This window comes from Globicephala melas, chromosome 1, assembly GCF_963455315.2.
Source record: "Globicephala melas chromosome 1, mGloMel1.2, whole genome shotgun sequence".
NCBI lineage: Eukaryota > Metazoa > Chordata > Mammalia > Artiodactyla > Delphinidae > Globicephala > Globicephala melas.
Genome location: NC_083314.1, coordinates 138,810,639 through 138,818,403, shown reverse-complemented (window position 1 = coordinate 138,818,403; position 7,765 = coordinate 138,810,639).

Genomic DNA, 7,765 nt, shown 5'->3' with positions numbered 1-7,765 from the left:
ACTACAGAACTCAGACTCAAACCTGAATTGGTCTAACTACAAAGCTGAGGTTCTCCCTTTCTCCAGGTGTGAATGTAAGAGGAGCCTCTCAGCTTAAATATCTCAGTCCTCCCCACTGCCCTGCTCTCTCCTCCAGTTAGTCAAACTTTCACCAGTTCCTTCTCTTCCAGGGAGAGTAATCTTGCAAGTGGTTTTAATTCTCACTTTCACTGGCATTGCATTGTACATTTCACCCATAGGCATAATTATAAGCATGTCTACTGCTTGTCCACTTTTATTGACTCCTCTAATCAAAACCATTTTCCATGTTCCACAAAGGGATATTAAAATTTTTTTTCTTTACAGTGGAATCTATGAATATTCCACTTGAAATATCCACCTCCTTTCAGCCAAATCCCATCCACATATTGCCAGCTATGCCCCTGCCATTTTGAATGGGAAGGAAAGGCATAAGATCAGAATTACTGGAATTGGAATATGAAATTCCACATTGGATTTGGCTTTGTCTCTTCAACCCAGTGTGAGATCCCAGTTTGACGGATGATAAAAAAATATTAGCTTCATTTGCTCTAGGTGATATCCTCATAAATGATTCATATTTGTCTAATAAGTAGTATCCACCCCTCTCATCCAGGAGGCACCCGTTGGCCACAAAGAGCCAACTATTGAATTTGACACTGACAGATGCTTATTTCTGATCACTCCCATTTATAGGAATCTCTTTCTAGCTCTACACACACACACACACACACACCAGAGTATGTGGTACAATTCATGGGGAACATTAATTAGTGCATATCAAATGTGAGCTTGACAGGGCTATGATTTAAATACAAAGATGCCTGAAGAATTATGATTCAATATTTGAGCTCCACACTAGTTTGATGCTATTGTATTCACCTGAACAAATACAGCCTGGCATCCTACCTTCTTCACAGCTGTTTCACTCTCTCCCTGTAGCCTGGTAGGTATGATGGGGCCTCTTCTGTGAGGAAAATGGGGATAGGATTCTACACATTGCTCAGCAAGTGGAAGACAGCTGAGCGATGTGGTGGGCTCCTCTGCCCTTCCCTCTGCTGTCACCAATTGTGGTTCCATGAGCAGAACAGGATCACCCAATCGGCTGGGTGCCCCATGGAAGCTTTCCTCCTGTGGATGTCCTGTGGGACACCCATTACTTTTTTTTAACCCTAATGAGCCTCATTTTCCTCATCCATAAAGTAGAAACAATAATCCCTACCCCTCACAAAGTTGTTTTATATTTATAAGCATATACATGCTTAGGATGATCACTTATGCCAAGCTCTGATCTAGCATTTATATGCAATTTCTCATCCATTCCTCACAAGAATCCTATGAGTCCATGAATGAAAAGGGAAACTGAGGAGCAAAGAATTAGGGAATTTGCACAAGGGTACCCAACTAGTGAGTGATGGAGTAAGGATTCGAGCAGAAGTCCATACTCTTACTCCATCCCATCCTGTCAGTTCTCTTTTGGCTTTAAATGGGCACTCTTCAGTTTAAATCAGCTTAAGGAGAAAAGGGAATTTATTGGTTCTCTCAACTAAATAGTTAAAGGAGTATCTAGCATTTGGTCTGGCTGGATAGAGATTCTCAATGTCAGCAGGGTTCTTTCTCTGCTCTTCTTATACTCTTTGTAGGTTAATTCAATTCTTTCCTATTTCCACCGTGTCAGCGAAAACAGTCACAAGTGACTCCAGCTTACATCATCCTTATACTTCAAGATATTAAAGGAAGAGAGTATCTTTCTCCAAAGGTCCTGAAAAGGCTTTATTTGGCCTACCTTGGGCATAGCTTGTCCCTCACTGTGGCCAAGGGAGGAGTATTGTAACTGGGATGGGGGCAGAGGGAGGTCATCTTTTACTGAACCCCCTGGAATGAGGAGGAGTGGTTCCTCCAAAGAAAGGGATTCTGAGCAGACATTCGTATATGTCCACCTCATAAGGATTAGAATAGCATACAGCAAGAACCTAATACACAGTGCCTCTTATTTCTTAACCCAGAGATGAGACAATTTCTAAAACCCTCTTTTAAAAGTTCTTGCTTCATGATTTCACACATGATATATTCAGATCATTCAATCTGGAATCCCATCTATTCCAAGAATCCTCCACCCCCTGCAATTTTTATCCCTCAAACATCCCTATTGCCATTCATATTCCTGGCTGGTATGAGAGTTATTTATGGCCAATTTATCCATCAAATTCTTCACCCCTAATTAGATTCTGAGCTATGCAGGGACCCAATCTTATTGACTTACAGTAGAAATGGAAGCTTGGGCATTGCAACTGAAGAGATCTAGATTTGAATCCTCGCTTTGCCACTTATGAGCTGTATGATCTGTTGAAGTTACTTACCCATTCTTAACTTCATTTTCCTCATCTGTAATATGGTGATGGTAATACATATCTTTCACTTAAAAATATTATTTTATAGACACATTTCAATTTACAATGTATTTAAGGCAGCTTATAACAATGCATACAATGCAGTAGAAAAACAAAAATATTAGGGCCAGAGAAATCATAAATTACAGTAGACATTTAAGACACAAGCAAAAGTAAGGATGCCAATATATAGATCTTCATAATTATTACATTATAACAGATTGTACATAATTATTAAAATGAGCTGTACATTTCTCAGGAAGAAGTAGTAGAGGGAATCTTGGGAAATTAAGTGATCTCTCTTCTACCCTCTATGCATAATAGAAATATGAGGAAGACACATCCCCGGTCCTCATAAAAGCAAAGTTTTCTGGCTCTTATTTCTGAATAGTCACCCAAAAGGGGATTAGGGGTAAATGAGATCTGGAATGATATATAAAAAGCCCCTGATTGTTGGTTCAAAACAAATGCTACCCAAAGACACAAAAAAATGGAATGACATTTCATGTTCATGGACTGGAAGACTTAGTATTGTTAAGATGTCATACTACCCAAGGCAGTCAAAATCACAATGGCATTTTTTGAAGAAATAGAAAAATCCACCTGAAAATTCATATGGAATTTCAAGAGACCCCCAAATGGTCAAAATAATCTTGAATAAAAAGAATAAATGTGGAGGTTTCACACTTCCTGATTTCCAAATCTATTACAAAGTTACAGTAATCAAAACAGTGTGGAACTGGGAGAAAGGCATATAGATCAATGGAATACAGTAGAGAGCTCAGAATTAAACCCATGCATATATGGTCAAATGATTCTTGACAAGTATACCAAGACCATTCAATGTGGAAAGGCCAGTCTTTTCAACAAATGGTGTTGGAAAAACTGGATATCCACAAAAGAATAAAGTTGGACCTTACTTCCACCACTACAAAAAGTAATTCAAAATGGATCAGACATAAGATCTAAATCTATACAACTCTTTAAAGAAAACAGAGAGTAAAAGCTTCATGATATTGGATTTGGTAATGATTCACTGGATATGAAACCAAAAGCAGAGACAACAAAGATAAAAACAGATAAACTGGAATTATCAAAATTAAAAACTTCTATGTTTCAAAGGACACAATCGACAGAGTGAAAAAGCAACCTTTTGGGAGAAAAAAGTTTGCAAATCATATACCTGATAAGGGGTCAATATCCAGAATATATAAAGAACTCTACAAATCAACAACAACAAGAAAAAACCCCAAATGACCCAATTAAAAACTGGGTAAAGGACTCCAAAGAAGATATACAAATGGCCAATAAGCACAGGAAAAAATGCCCAACATTGCTGATCACTAGGGAAATTTAAATTAAAATCACAATGAGATATCACCTCACACCCTTTAGGATGGCTGCTAGCAAAACGAACAAAAAGAAAAGAAAATAACAAAGTGTTGGCCTTTGTTATAACAAAGATATAGAGGAATTGGAACCCTTCTGCACTGTTGAAGGGAATGTAACATGGCCTACCTGCTAGGGAAAACAGAATGACAGTTCCTCAAAAAAATTAAAAATATAATTACCATATGATATAATAATAACACTTCTAGGTGTATATCCGATAGAATTGAAATCAGGGTCTCAAAGAAATATTTGTATACCTATGTTCCTAGCATCATTACTCATAATAGCCAAAAGGTGAAAGAAAGCCAAATGTCTACTGACTGATGAATGGATATACAAAACGTGCTATACACATACAATGGAATATTACTCAGCCTTGGAAAGGAAGGAAATTCTGACATGTGTTACAACATAGATGAACCTTGAGGACATTACGCTAAATGACATAAGGCAGTCCCAAAAGGTAAATACTGTATGATTCTTCTACATGAGGTATCCAGAGTAGTCAGATTTATAGAAATAGAAAGTAGAATGATGGTTGCCAGGGACTGGGGGGAGAGGGAAGTGAGTTGTTGTTTAATGGGTATAGAGTTTTAATTCTGTAAGATGAAAAGATCTGGTGATTGGTTGCACAACAATGTGAATGTACTTAACACTACTGAACTGTACACTTAAAAATGTTTAAGATGGGGGAGAGATAAATTAGGAGTGTGGGATTAAAAGACACACACCACTATATACAAAAATAGATAAACAACAAGGATTTACTATATAGAGCAGGGAACTACATTTAATACTTGTAATAACTTACGATGAAAAAGAATCTGAAAAAATAGATATATAACTGATTCACTTTGTTGTACACCTGAAACTAACACAATGTAATAAGTCAATTATACTTCAAGTTAAAAAATATTTTTAAATGTTTAAGATGGTAAATTTTATGTTAAGTGTATTTTGTCACAACTAAAAATTTTAAAATATTAAAAAACAACAACAATAAAAGTCAGTTGCTTCCTAATGCAAACTTCCTTCCTCTCTGTTCCTAGCAGAGTGCTTTTCACAAAGCAAGAATGGATAAAATTCGGTTGGAAAAACTACAAGAGAAGACACTTTAACTGCAACACAAAGGACTAGATAGACAGCTCCAGAACAGAGGACAAGCAGTGTGTGTAAAGCGTGTGAGAGAATAGCCTAAGGATCTGGGAGTCCAGGTGTGAGCTGAGCAGAGAAAGTGATGGCCGATGAGGCTAGAGAGAAGCAAGGTTTGTCTGTCCTGGTAAGGAGCCTGGACTTCCACCTGGAGACACCAGGAGGCTTATTACTCACAAAATGGATTGGACTCATCAAAACTGTCATGTCTCCATGATTTGAGAACTGGCTACCTCGTGTGTGAATTATCCAAGTCTTGACATTTTCTCCATGCTGCTTTCTTCTTCCATTTCACTGACTGTCAACATCATAAATATCATGGAAATAAGGAATGTTAGAGATCATGTAAATCATGAGATCTGACTTGGTGGTGGGAGAAGGGGGATGCTACATATAGTCAGCTTGTGGTATGAACTCTCCTTACTTCATGAGGGTGACTTTTGTGTCCTGCCCAGTTTGTAGGAACCCAGTATATACAGGAGGCACTCTCTAACTACTAGTAGAACACAGGAGAAAATGGTACAGAGACTGAAAGCCTATTCCTTAATCTAGTATCGCTTTGCCTGGAGGTAAGCTTAGTCACGATCTGGGGATAAGGAAGCACTGGGAAGTTCCTATTGCCTCTGATGCTCAATGCCCAAACATGGAACAGGCAAGGTCGACCTCAGAAGCATCTGAATTCAATCCTTCCTTCTGTCATTCACTCATTCAGTCGGTGCCTCCTAAGGGTAGGGCACCACTCTGGGAATTCACAGATGAATACAGCCTGCTCCCTGCCCTAAAGGACCTCACAGTCTAAAAGAGGAAGACAAATAAATTAACAAATGATGCTCTTATCCAGTGTCACCAACGTTATGTAAGGTACGTTTCCAGACCTACCCCCTCCTTCATGAAGCCTTCTTGACCCCTTGACAGTAACTTCTGGTGGTCTCTCTCCCTAAGAACTCCAAGAGTACTTTATTCTCTACACCACTCCCCTGGCGCCTGCCAAACCTGGCCCACCTGTCTAGTTGTTGGCATATATTCGATCCACTGTGTCCTCCTTCATGACAAGGACTTTCTCACAGTGACTCAACACATCCCAGCTTTTCACATTTGTTTGCTCCTGCCGTTCCTTTTGCCTAGAATAATCTCCCCAGCCCTCATCCTTCACCTCCTGGTGAACTCCTATTCAGCTTTGAAGGCCCCGCTCAAATTTCCTGGGCAGTCACTCCTACCTCTTTGTGCCCACAGCATTGTCCTCCTACTTGTGTAGCAGTTACTGCACTGTTTTGAAATGTATTCATGTACACGACTTCCTAGTCCACAAGACAGGACTAGAAGCATGGTTTCACCCTCTATCGGGGATGCAGAATCAGGCAGTGTGTTCGTTAAGGTAAAGCAAACTGCTCTAACAGATAAAACCTAAGTCTCAGTGTCCAGCTCATGTAAATTCCAACCAGATTTTCCTGATCAGTGGCAGTGGGAGGTTGTACTCCATGCCGTCATTCAGGGACGAATTTGACTGGTGTTCTGCAATCTTCATGGTTGCCGATATCTCCCTGGTGTCCTTGTTAAGTCACCAGATGGGTGACAAAATAGAGAAAGGACCTATTTTGTCCTTTGGAGACAAAATGGAGAAAGGACCCTCCCTGCCTAACCACCTTTGGCCATTAGGGGCACACATGTCCTCTGTTTACATCCCAGCTGGTCACGCAGCCCCTCCTGAATGTGTGAGGGGGCTAGAAACTGTAGGCCCTGGTAAGACAGCCACTGTCTTTAGAATTACCAATCCCAGTGGTAATTCTAAACTGTGAAAGGGGAGCAGGGGTTTTTGAAGGACAGGTGGCCATCTCCACATGGGTGACAAAATAGACCCTTTAAACACATGCCCATCCTACTCAGGAGATACCAGGGAAATTTCAACCTGCAGCCTGAGGAGGCTTAGCATTTAGACACTGAAAGAGAAAGGTGATGTGGGGAAAATTCTCAGATTCCTAAAAGGAACTTGGCAGAGACAGCCTACAAACAGTATGAAACATTAAAAGATAATGCCATTTAATTTGGTCCTGTAATTATAGTTACTTCTTCCCAAAGAGCCAAGAATAAACACTCTAATTATTCTACAGGTTATATGGAGATTAATAAACCTGACTCCTTCAAATCTCTCCCTGCAGAAGTATATAGCTCATAAACACGAAAAGTCAGGGCTACACCTGACCGGTTGTTAGACCCATCTCCCTGGGTGGAGAAAGAAAGGGATTGTAAGGTGAGTATCTAATTTGCTCCATGAATTGTAACAAGCATTTTATATAAGTCATTTAAACTAATTCTCGGAGCAAATCCTTGAGTAGGATATTATTGTCCCAATTTGCATATGAGGAAACTGATTTTCAGAGAGGTGGAGATACTTTCTCAAAGTTGCACAGCTGAGATTTGAGTCTAGGGCACCAAAGCCCACACTTTTTCCACTGAACCAGGTTTTTCCAGGGAAACCTCTAAGGCCTATAGGAAGTCTCTCTTCTCAGAACTCTGCCCATGGAGGATCGCTTGGTTGTAAATATACACCTTTCATAATTAGTTGCCCAAAGGGCAGATGTTGTCATCTCAGATCAGGCCCCTGACTTATACCAACAACTGTAGTGAAAAACCTTCCTGGAGGGGCTTGACCTTCAAATGCCTCCTTCCAGCCCATCAGTCAGAGCCTTTACTATGACTTTGTGGATGGGCTCCGCTGAGCTCTCACAGAAATCAGCACCTGCAGTTGGACTCCTTCATGCATTTATATTGGCCTCATCAACAGGATGACTCCAGGAGATCAGGACCAACCATCT